Source organism: Rhamphochromis sp. 'chilingali' (genome assembly GCF_963969265.1).
Source record: "Rhamphochromis sp. 'chilingali' genome assembly, chromosome: 8".
Taxonomy (NCBI): Eukaryota; Metazoa; Chordata; class Actinopteri; order Cichliformes; family Cichlidae; genus Rhamphochromis; species Rhamphochromis sp. 'chilingali'.
In genome coordinates this window covers 8,061,702-8,078,914 of record NC_137935.1, presented here as the reverse complement: position 1 = coordinate 8,078,914, position 17,213 = coordinate 8,061,702, and positions in this window count along the sequence as shown.

The window sequence follows — 17,213 nt, the reverse complement described above, 5'->3', positions numbered from 1 at the left end:
GAAATCATGAAAAACAATAGAAAGCATTCAAGACAAAGTCACACTCGATTTGGTGTGGGAGCTCTGTTCACTGAAATGAGACCACTCATGAAAGCAAGCACAGGGCTGTATTAGGTGGTAAAAAATGATGCTACCTTTATTTTCACTGTATCACTATGAGCATTATGAACACCAGCTGCTTCAAAAATGAATACAGGTGGGTGGGTGGATGGGGGAAAAGCTATAGGTCTGAAGTTCAGACAGAAGCAATCAAAGGAAGACTACTGAAAAGACTGTTAGATGGATCCTCTCTTTTCATACACTTGAGACTGATATAAAAAGACAGTGAGCTTAGCAATGTAATATCGAATGGTTGTGCATGGTTCTTGATATTTTTCCAACAACAGGACTTGTTTTTAGCTACACATGTTGTAACGCTTCCAACATAAAGCACATCCAGAGACTTTTTAACGAGCTACCTGTCAGATGATCAAAACCTGTTCCACGGGGCAATTTTGCATGCTGTCTTCAGGATAACTGATTTTCTTTTTAGTGCAACTGCTGGGCTGATATTAATTTTAACTTTACTGAACGTGCTTACATCAATGAATATTTACAAGTTATGATAACAGTCACAAGCCATGAATTGCAACAGCGATAAAAATGACTCTGTGAAATGACTGATACAGTAATGCTAGGACAGCATCGCCCTTAATTAACACCAGACAATCTGCTTTCTGATGGGGTTTGCATCATGTGGAATATTGTAAATCTTCACTTTGTGCATTAACTCTACTGGAGCTCTGTATTCATCTTAGGTTCTTTTTATTACATGGCTGATTGACCATGACAGATCCTCTAGCTCTAGATTATTTTGCTATGAGATGAAGCTGACATTTTGTAAGGCTCTGTAATAAGTTCCCACAGAGGTTTTTCAGGCTTCTGATTCAACTTTAGCATCACTGCTTCTGATAAATGAAAAGAAATGTCCTCAATCTCAAAGCCACCTCAAAGCCCTAATGTGGTCAGTTTTGTAGATCGCATGCGAGTCTGCACTTTAGGATTGGCTTGTTTTAAATTTAGTGCTTGTTTTGAGGCAGTGAGTGGCTTTAAGGCACAAACTGGAGACTCAAATTGCCATTTTGAAAGTGACAAGGTGCTGATTTGCCCGCCTGGCACTGAGCGATTGGACATCACTGTTGACAAATGGGCAGTGGAACAAAACTGGCAGGATGCAGGGGAAGACAAAATGCCTTCAGCCAAAGTTTTTTTCTACTATCTGTTATCACAGCTGGACAACAGCTAGTTAAAATTCCTAAATTTACTGAGTATAATCATTTTGCTGCCAACTGTTTCTGTGTCAACCATACTGTGGCAAATATTTACATACTGTATTGTTATTGGATATTCAGACTGTGGTATTTTTTAGTTAGTCACATGAAATAATAATGGAATTTTAATGTTACTTTTGATGGCTGAAAAAAAACACACTTTTAATTCTACGGTATGATATCAGCAGCTGAACCAGCTGTTTTGTATGATAAATTGAACAGCAGTTATATAATATTCAGCCACAATGTTAAAACCCTGTCTAATATCATGTGTCCTCCTTACTCTGCAAAAATAGCTCTGACCGTTTGGTGCATGGACCTCAGGTGTTGTACTGTGGCATCTAGCACTAAGATGTAGAAGCAGATCATTTATGGCCTGTGGGTTTTGGGGTGGGTCCTTCTCAGAGTACAGTACATGTATTTTGTTACATGTCAAAATAACATCCAAATAAATGCCAGCATCTATTTTTTAACCAGCTAAACATTTCACTGTAATCAGATGAAAGGTGTTGAATGTTATTAACTTGAATATAATGGTATTAAGAATGGATCCAGAGGCTTTTTATAATTCTCTGTAGCTGGTATATACTTTATGACTGACTGTAGGACTGCCAGACAAGCTGAAATGCTGCCTGTGGGTGTGAAGACTGTACTGTCTGAGGAAAGGAGAGCAGACCTGAGTGGGTCAGTGGATGCCAATATAAGACAGTTGTAAAGGGATTACAGAGGAAGTGATGAGATGCAGATTGCAGTCATTTCTGCAGCACTGCTGTAATGCAAATTGGAAAGAGCAATGCATTGAATTTCTAGTTATGCCATGTAATACATGAAAAATCAATTTTACAATTACCATTTCTTAAAAGGAGCTTGAGAAAGCCAAGGCTCATTTGCCAAAGCTGCTGTATGTACAACCACAACGTGGTTGATGCCTGTCATGGTGGTAAGCCCCCCCCCCCCCCCCCCCCCCCCCACACACACACACACACACACACTCCCCCAACCCAACCATATGGTTTAAACCTGAGATGCTTTCATACAAAAGGAATCCTGTTTAGCTTAGTTGGCGTGAGACTCTGGAGACAGCTAACAGATAACGACAAGCCAACTGAAGTGTGGCCCTAGCAGTAGAAACCTGGGTGCAGAAGGAGATTGGTGAGGCCATTAAGCAAGGCTTTCAGTCAGCCTTGAGGAAATTATGACAAACCATGAGGTAATTTAGGAAAGGGGAGCAACTTCCCTTTCACACTGTTTATAGTGGAGATGGAGTGTGGCTCATCTGAAATAAGGATATAATTTGGCAGTGGAAAGAACACTCAGCCATCACTGTTGCTGAGGTCACTGAAGTAGTCAAAAAGCTCTCAGATGGCCAGGTCCGTGGGGTGAATGTAATTCTTATTCTTATAGTTCTTGAAAATCTAGGGCTGGATTTGTTGACACGTGGCACTGCGTGGTCTGCACAGTGTTTTGCGATTTTAGAGGGCTCACACTCCTCAGTTTGCTCAGGAAGGTGTATGCCAGGATGCTGGAGAAGAGAGTTCTGTCACGATCAGCATTTTGGTTTTAGTTTGTTATGTTTAAGTCCTTTAGGTTTTCTAAGTTCGTTCTATCATGCCTAGGTTGTCATTATAGTTCTTTGTTTGTTGGTTTCCCTCTGTGTTTTCTACCCCTGTATTAAGTCTCCCCTGTCCTATGTGTTTCATGTCTGCATGTCATTTGTTGTCAAGTTAATGTTGTCATGTCTGTCTCGTTGTGTTTCCTGTTTTATTTTGAAGAGGTCATGTGTTCCTGTGTTCATTGTGTTTAGTTTTACTCTTCTACTGCATGTCATTATGTTCATTTGTGTCAGCTGTTTTTCCCCATGTGTTTCCACTTCCCCTGATCACCTCCTGTGTGCTTTTAGTCTGTGTTCATTCATGCCTTGTCCAACCGTCTGCTATCCTACCTTGAGTCCATGTTCCTGGGTTTTGGTATGTTTAGCGCACCCAGTTTAGGTTATGATTTAGTTTTGTCTTTGCTTTAGTTTTTCTTTGCTAAAATCAGCCTTCAATAAACGGCTTGTTTTCAGTTAATATTAAGTCTTTTTATTTTGCGTGTACGCACTTGGGTCCACCCTCTCCACTCTCTATAGTCTGCCTCTGCCAGACTGTGACAAGTTCAGATCCACTTCAGATCCATGAGGAGCAATTTGATTTTTGTCCTCACCAAGGAAAATTGGGCCAGTTCTTTATCTTCTCGAGGTTGTGTGAGAGTATATGGTCAACATGTGTTTTGAGGACTTTAAGAAGACATTTGACCATATCACTCTGGGCATACTGTTGGGGAAGCTGTTCAGGAGTATGGAGTCCGTGGCTAGCCCATTGCTACAGGCCATTTAGTCCCTGTACAACCATATCAAGAGCAGTAAATCGAACCTGTTTGATTTACTGGATGTGTTTTGCTTCTTACCAAGGTAGACCAAATCATGCATCACTAGCAATACGACACAATACTTGGTTTTTAATTCAGTTGTCTGCGCATAGCTTATTTAGCAAGTCAGAAATACACAACAGTGGCATCACAGATTACATTTTACTACTGTTTTTGTTAACTGCCAATATCTTGGATTGTTAACTTGTAGTTGGTGGGACAGCTCCAAGTTTTTGAGTCAGAAATCTGAGTTAAAGCAGCATTTCAGACGAACATTCAGACTTGGACTTCTGAAGTTCCAACTGCTGCCTTAAGCCGCAATACACTGCAAATATCTCAGGGTCTTGTTTACAGGTGACGTAAGAGTGGAATGGGAGACTGACAAAGTAATTTGTGCAGCGTCTGCACTGATGTGGATGCTGTACTGGTATGCTGTGATAAAGAGAGAGTTGATTCTGAAAGCAAGCTGTCAATCTACTTTCCTACCCTTACCTTTGGCTATGAGCTCTGGGTAGTGACCACAAGGAATCTGAATGAATGAATACATACAGTAGAAAATAGGCTATATCATGGCTGGGCTTGATTGGTGACCTTCATCATTCAGGAGTAAAGCTGTTACTCCTCTGCATTAAAAAGAGCCAGCTGAAGTGGTTCATGCATCTGATTATAATGCCTCCTGGATGTCCTCTAGGCAGTAGCAAACACTGCTTGCTACTGATTACACAAATCTAAATCTATTTTACCTTGTGTCCCTCTCAATTAACAATAACTTGAGGTGGACAAGCTGAGAGGTCAGCAGATTTTTTTTCTTTCCTTGGTGGTTTGCGCATGCACATTGTGGATAAACGTGTGTTGGCTGGGTCTGGTCTTTCATGATGAATTGATTAGAGACCAGCACAAGGTAAGCTTCTGCAGGCTCTGCTTTCACTGCTATTAGATCAGTTATGAGCTAGGCTTTGTATGGAAACGCAGCTAGCATTAGCAACTGGACTGGCTTCAGTAATTTATCATTGTGACAGATGAATTTGTTCTTGCTAACCACCTTGGCCATGTGCGATTTGGAGAAGATGGAGTTTAAAAAATCTGTTTAAAATTCCTTTAGTACAGCAAGGAAAAGTCTGATGATGGAGAGCGGATGGCAGCTCTGACTATGTCTGGTCTAATGAAGCAGGCTAGTTGACCAGATGCAGGCTCAGCAGTCCTTTCAGATTGGCATCTGTGAGTTTAACCAGCTATTTTGCCAACTTTCCACCTTCATTTTCCAATCATATTTTAACCCCTATTGTAGATATTTTAACTCAGCTAATTCATCAAATTTTTTTTAAATTTTGAAATATGTGGTCCTCACAGGATAGCCACAAACATATGATTAAGGTATTTAAAATGAGCTGAACCTTAAACATATACAGCAGCAATATTAATCCAATGAACACATTAATGATTTCTGCAGAATAACATATTTTTACTTTTGATACTTTATGCACAATTTTCCAATAATACAGTTTTATGGATGACCTGGAGGAGCCCAGGAGAGTGAGATCTGGGAGTCTCTGCTTAGACTGTTGCCCTCACAACCCTAACCCCGATAAGCGGCATAAAGGATGAATGGATGGATTTCTTAAAATGTAGCATAACTAATCTGCACTTCCCTGTTTTTAGATAGAGGTTATATTGCAAATACACGTATCTCTGCAAATACTTTTGAACAAATGAAGGCTGAATCAGGTGGGTAGGCCCACCAGATATGACTTTGGCAGACAGTGTTGTATATCACAGCATCCTGTTGAGAGCTAATGCATAATTCAGTCCCTGTAGTGCAAGTCAGAATCAGAGTAGAACAGCCATTCACACTCATTCGATCTGATCAGATCCTGGTTCCTACCTGGAATTTTCGAAACAAATTCTTCCAACAGAACATGACTAGGTAACCCTCACTGGATATATATTCTGAAGGCTCATCTTGAGTGGTAATGCATTCCTGTGTATGCCTGTCTGCCTCTGCTCTTGCAAGAGTAATCCCTTGAAAAAGAAAGGAGAAAATATGATTTCATATTGATTTCAATGTAAAACATACCAGGGGAAACGGGAACAGCATGAGTTTTAGAATTGGTATTTGTTAGTGGTATAGAGAAAGGAGACTAACAAACAATTAATGAAATAACAATGTTAAATGCGTTACAGGGCTGTGAAAGTCATTGTTGTCCTGTTGACAAATAATAAGCCCCTGGAACCCCTGCTTTAAATCTAGTGACATTAGGTGATCTTGACCAGCAGCAGCTCATCTTAAACTTTTGAGCATGTGATGGCGTAACTGCTCACACCTCACATTAGGTGAGAGGTGAGGAACCAATTACCTGGAGATATGTCTTGGGGCCAAAAATATCATTGTCAGCTTGTCACAATGTGAGAAATAGGGTGGAAAAAAAAGAGAACAGTGACAAATCGCAAGGTAACATGACAGATTGTGTTATCTTGAGTTTTCTCCCCAGAGTTGACAAGATCATTCGTTGGACCCATAACTATGGTCATCAGTAGTACAAGATTGCTGCTTCTGTTAAATTGTTTTGATCACTGCGTTGCATTGTGAAGAGTCATCTTACTTGATTAAAACAAGAAAGGAAGCAGCTTTTTGCTTAAGAGAACCAAAACACAGTGGATCTATGTTTGGTGACTTCATGTTATGATGACTCTTCACAACACACGGTAGTCTTTATTAACCCTGTAAAGCCTGAAACACAAAATAATTGATGTAGAAAAACTCATGCATCACAAAAACGGATGTATCAAATATAGTACACTTGGCCTTACAGGGTTAAACCAGTACTTACTTACTTCTACTTGGAAACAGTGTTGGTAAATTCCATCCTTCCATCCAGTCTCTGCCGATTATCCTCATCAGTGTCATGGGGGGACTGGAGCCTATTCAAGGTACCATAGGGCGAGAGGCAGGGTACAGCCTGGAAAGATTGCCAGTCTGTCTTGTGACCTATTTTTCAGTCAGATTTTGTTGTTGTTAAGGTTTTGGCTCAGTGTCTGCTGAGGGAAACTTGTATCAGTGCCTCACTACTTGGTTTACTTCACTCCCTGGAAACCCTGATCTCACCTTGAACTTGAGCACTTGTCATGTACTCTGGATCTCACTCTGCTTTGTCAACAGTGCAACTTGAAATTCATTCTGGAGAACACCAAAAAGTTGTGTGGCAAATTGTGAGGCAAACCAGGCCAGCAGAGTGACAACTGTGCTGCTGTTGCCAAAAATACCTTTTCAAATTGCTCTGAGCAGGCAAAATATGGCACAGGCCACAATTCAGGTTGTTTTTCCTCTCAGTTTGTTGTGGAAGAACTTGGCAATAACAGTCTAAAAGTGTTGGAACTGTGGGGAAAAATAAAAATAACATCTATAAGCTCTGATACTGTGGGCTCATCCTCTGGAAACTCCTGTTTGTTCTTCTGGTTATGGTCAGTGACCCAGCTCTCATCACACGTGATAGACCTTGCATAACAGTCTCCGTGGGGCCCACTGTGATTTCTACCTTTGTGGATGTTTTGTCTTTTGCTTGTTCTCCTATCTTAGGTACCAACGACTGCTGCTGACTCTACTCAGCAACTGGGCCAGGGATAAGGTAAGAGAGTCCCATTGTCAAAGTGCACCATATCTGTCTGGGGGAAAGCAGCTTGTCTGTCGCGTTTAGTGTCATTATTAAAACAAGAACCTATTCTTTACATCCTGTCTCCTTGTTTCCTTTTTCAACTCAGATACTTTTGTTGTTATTTCTTCACATCCCCAGGAATTTTATGTTCCTGAGGAACATAAAACCTTGACATGAATTTTAAATCCGTTTGAAACTGAAGTTGATTTGTATCAAGTTTCACACTGATACATTTACTTCTCAACCACTTACACTCTTGCAAGTGGCCAAAAGGGGACTATCAGGGTGCAATTTAACCACACTGAAGAAATAAAAGCAGTGCAGCGCTGCATGAGGAGCTGGCTTTGAGGAGGCCGGTGGCCATATTTAAATTAGCTATTTGTTTTGTCTTTGTGGGCTGGGGTTTCAGGATTTGTAATCAGCGCTCATGTTGTTAGCTGTTTTGTGCTGGACAGGTTTTTGGAGTTAATTTGCTGTTGCAACATAAAAAATACTTAGTGATTAGACAGAATGAACACTGTAATTCTGCAGAGTAGAATGCTTAATACACTGAAAGAAGAACTTTGTCTGATTTTATTGGAAGCTGGTAGGAGTTACCAAGTTGTCATGAAGCTTGATAGGAGGAAACGGGGAAAGACCAATTTCAAGTCTAATAAAAGAGCAACGTTTTTCCTTGAGTTTCACTACTGTGCTGTTCAGTTATCATGCAGAAAGGAGTTTTTGTGGCAGAAGAAGCAGAGATATCAATCTCTCTGCTGACAGTAGCTTTAGTAGACCAATACAGACACACAACTTAATACAGTTTGAGAAAGGGACATGACTCTTACCTTTTTTTTCTCCTAGAAAATTTGATCTCTTGCTCTCTTAACCTTATCGCTATCACTTTTACTATTACTCTCCAACTTACACATAACACTCAAAGCTAAAAAAAAAAAGTTCACAGGTGTGGGAAATGTGTAAAATCACTACCACTATGAAGCACAGGCTTAGGAACACTGAGTAAAAGAAAAAAACCGCATAGCCAAAACAAATGACAAAATAACTCCTGAAAATCACTGAATAACACAGAATAGTGATAAATAACCACACCACTGTTTTTGAACGAAAACTTATTTTTATACAAGGATGGCGAGAAAGCGGGTCAACGAGACATGGATGTCTGTTTGATAAATCAGTTGCCATGGAGTCTATTAATTCAGTATCTTGCTGAGTCTGACTTATATCAGGTGATTTATTTTGTTCTATTTTATAAAATAGATGTAATGCATTTCTGCTAATACATGTGTACGGCAGATATGGTTGTGAAACTTAAAAACAAACCATCCCAGTAGAAGGCTTATGTCAATGGCCAAGTTACAGTCTGCATGGCCTCGGTGAATGTTGAAAGTGGTTGCAACTCCCGCAGGCCCTTTTTTATCACTGTCGGTGTATTTAAAATGGGCCCTGCAGTAAAGGAAAAAGATGACTTCACAGCTGCGTAACAGTGTGTACAATCAGTGTAAGAAGTAAGGATCTCTGGTTACCATTTCATTTTCACAGGACATAAACTGATAACAACAGCTGAGACTGACAGCGGGATTTATATCCAGACACCGATATATACATCATTCTGTATCAGCTTTCCTTAAAACTGAGCAGACAGATATGTGTCTGCAGCTGTGTAAAATCCACAAGAGGTGCACTCGTATTCTTGAGGAGAGGACAGTACTATAAAAGGCATTATAGTTCACATCTCTATGACACATGAGATGAAGCAAAATCAGAGCCATCCTGAGACAGGTGTAACATATATTTAGTCAGTTAGCACCAGCTCTCGTCTCTGTTTCAGTATTAATACAATGTTAATGGTGACATTAAGGTAGTGTCAGGAAATATTTACTCTTGTCTTACATTGATACTGTGATTGTGTTGATGAGACTGAACTGTTACTCCATTTCTTCATATAGCCTAATTAGTTACTGTCGTCAAACTCAGTAAGGAAAAAAGTGCCTTGAAAACAGCAGAGTGTATCCCTGTATTTATCCAAATTGTATTTAGCCAATATAGTAATTGTTTCATGCCATTTAGCGTGAATAAGGATTGCAATAATCATTTTGAGTAATCCATGTACAGCAAATGCAAGGACCAAAACAGTGAGAATCACCTTCTTTTCCTTGTGATTTCACTCTGCGAGCCAACAGATCCAGTTTCACCGAGAATCTGTTGGATTGATTTAATAGTTAGTGAGTGAGCAAACTCAGCAAGGAGGCACGATAAATCATTTTTATATGTAAAAATTGATAGGGGGGCTCAGTTCCCCAGGTTATGAGTTAAAACTCTCTGGTTTGCCGGTGCTTTTCTGTGTGGAGATTGCTGCTGCATGGATTTTCTTTCTCTCTTATGCTCCTCCTACAGCCAAATGATAGGAGATCATAAATTGTCCAAGTGTGGATGTGAGTGTAAATAGGTGTCTGTCTTTGCATGTTAGCCCTGTGATAGACTAGAAATCCGTCCAGGGTGTACCATGACTCTCACCCGATGTCTGCTGGGATAGGATACCTCCCCTCTGTGACGCTATGGAAAGCGATGAAGAGAATGGATATATGTAGCAATGGATCCTGAAATGAGAGGATTTACACCTTTAAAGTTGTGCTTTTACTATTTTCCCTCTCAGCATCTGTGAGCAATGATTTAATTCTTAATTAATGCACAGAATTTGCTTTTACTTTTGCATTTAATTCATACATTCTATATTGTAAAAGGTTGCTCTTGTTGAACAAAAGATCAAGGTAATAAATTTGAATAAATTTGAATTTACATTTGAAAGCCTGGTTTAAAAACTAAAGATGCAGGGAAAATAACCAATGGGATTTATGTGAAAAATAATGTCATTAGCTCCAAGAAACCGACCCCAGGCTAAGATAAGTGTACATGTAGTTAGTTAGCAGTATTTTAGAGGAGCTGTGAAGGAGCAGAAGTGCACATCATGGAATCATATCACTTCATTTGTATGAACATTTACAGAGCCACGATCTGTAGCCAGTGTCACTTGATCACTTCCTGCACTTGGCTAATGCAAATGTAAAAGGGTTTTTTTTTTTTTTTGCAGCTCTGCGTGATGACTGTGAAACATTATTCTGTATTAAATCCTTTTAAGTGCACAAAGAATTAAGAAGGGGAAATGCAGAATTTTGAGTTGGATGAATTTAGGCAGCAAAATTTTTCATTCTTTTTTTTCCTCTGTGCTTTTACGAAGAACACTAAAGCTACTCACCATGATTAATATTAACTACAGAGGGGGAGAAACTGCACATTCAAGTAGTCATCTGCATTTGCTAAAAGTGCTGCACTGCATTAAGTAGCGTCTCCTGCTTTTAAAGCAAGTTGTGCAAGAGCACTTCTCTCCTCTGGCTGTATTAAACGAACAGACTTTTGGTTGTTGTGGAAAATAATGAGTGCTTTGAGGCAGACGTGTTTTATCATGCAGTAGGAGACCTGTAGATGTTAAAGAAACTATCTATCAGTCTTGGTCATTGTCCTGTCAGAGTACATTTTTGAGTTTACCAAACTGTCTGCTGGGGGTTTGTCTGGCAGTGCTGACATGGCCTTTGTTCTGTGGACCGCTATATCAAAACGAGCAGGGGGTAGAGTAATGCAGCTCCCTGAGAGGTAAGCCTTTTAACCTCGGCACAATAAAGTGAGGCATCACAATTCAAAGGGCCGCTCTACAGTCTGTACACAGTAATCTGTTCAGTCATGCGTCACTGTCACCCACATTCTCTATGCCATCACATTTCTGTCTTGTTGTAAATACTTCAATCACAGCATGTCTCCCCTTGAGGAATAGCACTTTCTTGAACCAAAACGGAGGCCAAGGCAGTTTCACATTCCAGCCAACACCTCATCCATCAGATTGAGCAATAATGGCACCTTCTGTGTCCTTATTAAGAACAGTTTTCATAAGACACAGGGGACACGACTTTGTGAACAACAACAGTGTATCAATCAATACACATCAGCGCATCTTTAAAATCTTCATGTGGAAGCAGGGCCAAGCTGGAAATACTTTCATGTGTGCTGCGTATGTTCTGGCATCTTCTTTATTTGTGAAAAATGGAAACATAGTAAAAAGCAGTATCACGGTTGGATACAAATGTATCTAATGTAAAATAACTGGAACCCTTAGATTCTTCCTGTATTGTGGTTCAGTTTTATTATATAAGGTTCTGCCTGGCAGGTTAAATACATTATCATTCGACTCTTGTGTCGGACACAGAGCTACAGATGAATGGCTTTACATATACTGAAAGGTCACACGCTGTGAGAAAGCTACACTTTTAAAGGACAAATACAATTATTTGCATAGCTGCACTTAACAAGTATAGGAAAGAGACTTTATCAGTCCTAAGTTGGCAGTACGAGAAATGCATACAGAGGGTTTTTATAATATCAACACAATCAGATGTTCAGTCTCATTATTTAGAGCGCAAAACAAAGACATTCCTCCCACTTCACTGCTCAGTACCGAAAACATAAAACTGAAATATCGTCCTCAGAGAAGAATGGAAGGGACCATATACAATGAGCAGTGTTAAAAGAGAGACAGACGAGTATTTCCTTTTTGTTTGCAGCAATACACGTGTGAGAAAATCAGGATATTGTGTTTTGCAATAATGGAGACACTTGAGTTTTTGATTTTTATTGCTGTGGCTGATGTTGCATTGATTATGATCTTGGATATTAGAAGATCTGTGATAAATGTGCACAAAGAGCCTTATTTTGTTTTAAAGTAAAGCTGATATGGCTTTATTCCAACAAAACATATAATCTCCAAGATTATAAAACAGTTCATTTTGACTCCAGATTTCACACCTTATATGATGCCGTTGAGAATATAGTTGCATACAAATGTCTGAGAGGACAAAAAAAAGTTGTAGCAATTTTATATGCAAAAGTTCAAAGGTCAACTTCATGGCAACATCTTTATGTTCTGCCAAAGTCCTTTTTTGGCCATTACTCAAAGCCATAACTAAAGAGCAGAAGGGGAGATTGTGACCATATTTCATTTTGCGTCTCATAGTGAATTGGGACACTAATAAAATCTGCCACTAAATCTGTCTGTCATCTGGACAGACATGAATATAAACTGCAACTTAAATGCTTGGCAGAGTTATACAACCACAAAGTAATAACTCATGGTTTTACTCATAATTCTTACAAATAGGGGTGTGTTTTTTATATTGTCACTGTTTTCCTAAAGTTTTTTAATATAAAGTGCAGCATTCGCTTAGAGATTTGCAGTATATACCAGCATGATGAATCTTAACCTGTTATGTATCATACTACTAGATACTTCATTCAAGCAGAGGTCTTTACAGATCAAGAGTGGGCGTTCCAGACTCAAGTGGCTGCTTCTTCACTGCTGCACACGGTTGGTTAAGGTAAGCGTTGGGGGGCAAGGTAAGTGTTCTTCAGATACTGCTTATCATCTTCAGAGGGGTAAGCTGCAAACAAAGAAGCAGTGATAAATCTCAGGTTGAACATGTTACTCACTGGCATAGCAGCTTCACCATTCGCCAGATATGTCTGGTCACACAGTTGTTAGAAGTGATTTTACCCATGGGTGTTGCTGCCTTGCATTATGCTAAATAGTTAATCCAGTCACTGCACCGCATGTGTCGTAAGGCCTGCTCTTGTTGTGGAAATCATTTCAGAGTCAGTGGTACGAAACAACAGAAATATTCTCATATAAATGTAATTTACCTGCTGAACTTGTAAGAGATTAGAGAATGGTTAGTGTAGCTTGAAATAAGTCGTAGATGTTCCTTCGCAATATGAGAATGTGTTATGACTTGATGCAGTTACGGTTCCAGTTTGCTGTTTGAGCCTGTGGTTGTTAGCCATCATATGCTTTCACTTTTTCATTTGCAAGAGTGGTCAGATTAAAGCGTAAAGGTCACCTTGAGTAACAGAACAAGCAGCAAATACAAACAATGCCTTACCTCAGATGCCATTTTAATAAGATTTTAAACTATAAAAAGCTTCTTTCGCTTGTCGCTTTAACCTTATGCAAAGTTTATTCAGTTCTCAGCAGCTCTGTAATCATAGGCATTGGTAAAACTGTATACAGACCTATGCTTTAATACCCAGTGATGCTTATCTTCATGCACTAATGAGTTAATATTTACACAAAACAAATCTCTAAGCTCAGGGTTTAAATAAGTGTTTTTTTCCTGTTTATCACAATAACATGAAGTGATGGTTTCCATTAAAAACCTGATAATTAATCCACATAAATAATACAGGCGGTTTCAGGTCAATAATGCATTACCTCAATCACACTTGATAATCATGCATAGTCACAACTTGAGGGCCCATTTCTCTCCCCCGCAACAGTTAAGTCACTTTTCATTTTCCCCTGGGATTAAGCGGTTGGCAGCTTTATTTACATTAAATATTCTGGACCAGTGCACCACAGACTTTATAACACACATTTTCCTTCTTTACATGCTTTTGGTCTTTAGTGGGTAAATAAGAAAGACTTTGCTCCTAAGGCCACCAGGGAAGTCAGACAAAAAAATTGAGCTAATTAAAATAGGTAATCAGCACTTTCTGTTTGGAAAATGAATTATTGTTTGTTTGTTTACACTTCAGGGAACTCTTTCTACAAAAAGATAAAGTTCTTTATCCATAGCAAAATCTGAGCTTAAATACAATTAGGAGGGAAAGCTCACTTGTGCCTGTTAAGTCAGTTTTGTTTTTGTTTGTCTTTTTTTTAATGCTGCAGCTGAGACAAAATATTTACCTGCCTCCAAAAAGTTAGGATCCTGTGATTTGTGCGCCATTTAAAAATGACATATAATCAATAACATCTAAGTTGTTTACTTTTTATATCATAAAACTGATGCTAGCGACATATTCAAAAAAAAAAGGAGCAGGGACATGTTCACAGCTGTGTTGTATCGCCTCTTATTTAAATGTTTCATCGACTTATATTAACAGATATCAGTTTTGTGATGAAGGTAAAACATTAATTGTTTTATATGTGCACAAACTCATTAACTGTTTCAAGGCTGGTATGAAAGAGAGACAGCAGATGATCTTAGTTGTGCTTCCTTGGACAAAATTTGATTAAAGAGGGTCCCCGTACTCTGTTAATATCCTCTTTGACTGATAGCTTGTGCAGCAGACAGCAGCTTAGTAAGCCAAAGCCTCTTATTTTCCTGTGAATTCCTCGCTCTAGAATTGATAACCTGCATTAAAATTCGTTAGACTGCTAACAATGTGAAAATTTGCATAAAATTGTTGATTTCTTTTCATTTATGTTTGACCAGCAATGCCTGTTGGAATGCTCAGGCATAGCTGAAAACATTTGCATTTGCATTCTGGGATTCATTGCACAAAATATGTGCCGTAGGCTAACTGCTAGGTATAAATATTGAACAGCTGTAGATAAGGACCATAATGCAAGCCATATTTTATAAATACATGAAGGGTATATGTGTACATTTTATTTTGTATATTTGTTCAAGTGTGGGTTGACACCAGTGTTTAAAGATGACAAATTACTTTTCACAGTCTTTTGCAAGAATGCTAACTGTGTTGTATGTTTAATAATAAAGCAGACAAGCAGGTCAAAGAAAATGACAGCAGGAATGTCTTAATTCCAGTGAATCAGCTTTAAAATGAAGCTCTGCACTTGCATACATTGTGAGTTTGGGTGGTGTATTGATTGACACTGTTACTCCACGCTTGGATGCCCATTGGCATCTGAGAGAAGTGGCAGAGCTGTGGACGATGAGTTGTGGAACAGTTCAAAAAACAAAACCTAAAAGCAGCTTTATTTTTAAAATAAAATAATGGAACATAACTTGTATCATTTCCTGTTGGTATGATCAGGGGAGCTTGACCCTTCACTGAGCTATTTAAAATTTCACAAGCAATTCAGCTGAAAGGGTTGCTGTGACCTTGCTGCAACCATTGAGGTTCATTTTGTTATACTGATGTTATCGGCCTTGTGCTAATATTTATATAAGATGAGATATGAATCCTATTGTGGATCTAACAGTTACAGATCTATTTAAAAGCCTGATTCTAATCTATAAGCCTCAGAGAGTTAAAAGGAGGTCTTCTTTTTAGACAACTGTTTTGAGGCTATCAGTGTAAATTCATCTTAAAGTTTGTTTATTTTTATCCGGCGTAAGTGTTAGGGAACGTGAGCCAGGCAGAGATGTCACACTGCTTTTATTGAATGACTAAACACTAAAGTCAAATCACCATACGCAGGAAAATGCCATTGTATACTTAATGCTCAGTTCTCCTCACCGCAGATGCCAATAAGCATTCTTCCATTTCAGTCCTCGATTGATCTTCCATTTTTCATTATTGCAGTGAGAAAAAAAATTCCCTCTGACAAATCGATTTCAAGATATTTAGTGTTCAAGTTTCTCTTGTAGGTGGTCTTGTTTAAGTGGTTACATGAAAATGGGCAAAACAAAGCAAAAAAACAGGAGATATTTTCAGAGAAAGGACAGCCCAGTATGCAATAGAAGTTCACTTGTATGACATGGCAGTTGCATGACATGTACCCAAGACAACCAGTCCTCCAGGATGTCACAGAGACACATGATATTATGTGACAGGACTTAATGATATATTAAGAACCAGTGAAATGATGTCTTCTAGCTCACACCACTGACATATTACTGACACATGCAGCAGTCCAGTGGAGATACTCCAAGATACTGATGATACTCCAAGTTTTGTAATGCTGGATTTCTGATCTGATCCCTCTCTTAATCGTGTATATTTTTATAAAACACGTGCTACTTTAGAGACCTTATTTTACGATGCCTTATATAAAATTAGCTGCAGCACAAAGATAGCTTTGAGTTTGTGCAATGAATAAATGTCCATATCAAACACATGTCTACGCATAACATTCACCCTAGTATTTTTAGACGTTACGTTTAATAATTCTGTAATTTTGTACATCACACATCGTAATTTCTGTTTGCAGTAAGCATGCAAATCTGGTTTGCCTCTGTGTTTGTTTATGTATCAATTCCCGTAAAGATAACCTGGTAAATTTATTCAGTTTTATTTTAAAAATGTGTTTTCTTTCTTACCCTATAGTGTATATTGGCCACACTTGAAGAGTGTTTCTCATTACTTCTACTGCAGCAGTAATTGAAGCAAGTAGCGCTGCTGTTCACTTTGGGTGGTGCTGTTATTTATTTATGTTATTTAAGGGAAGCAGGCTGAAGGACACATAACGTCCTTTGAGATTAGCTTTTGTTGTTGTACAAGTAGAACTAGCTAGACTCTTGCAGCGCAGAGAGATGCTGAACTACTTAGTCATCATTTGGCATTTTAAGGTTCTGTAATGCTGCATTAAGTTAATTTTTATTTTTTATTTATGAATCACTCTGGCTCTTTCAAATATTTACTTGTATGAACCTTTGAAGTGTTCATTACAGTGGCAGCAGAATGTTGATATTGATTTTACTGACTGCTATTCCTTACATGGCTATATATTTTAAAAGCAAACAAGATTCCGAATGCAATATAAAACCATAATTCTGCACCATACTTGTATGATGTTTCTACATTCAGACAGTATCTGCATTTATTGTACTGTAAATATTTCAGTATTCCTGAAAGTAGAGACACTCTTAGCCACTTCTCGCTGCATTTCGCACATTCAAGATTTCCTCTTAGCTTTTTTATTAGCTACCATTAGATCAAGTTGCAATGTAAATTCATTGCAGCAACATCTTGAGGTCATTTGAGCAGCTGCTTATGTAAAGTGAAAAGGGACCCTGCTGATGCAATAAGTATTTACTGAAGCACAGAAGCACTAACTAAA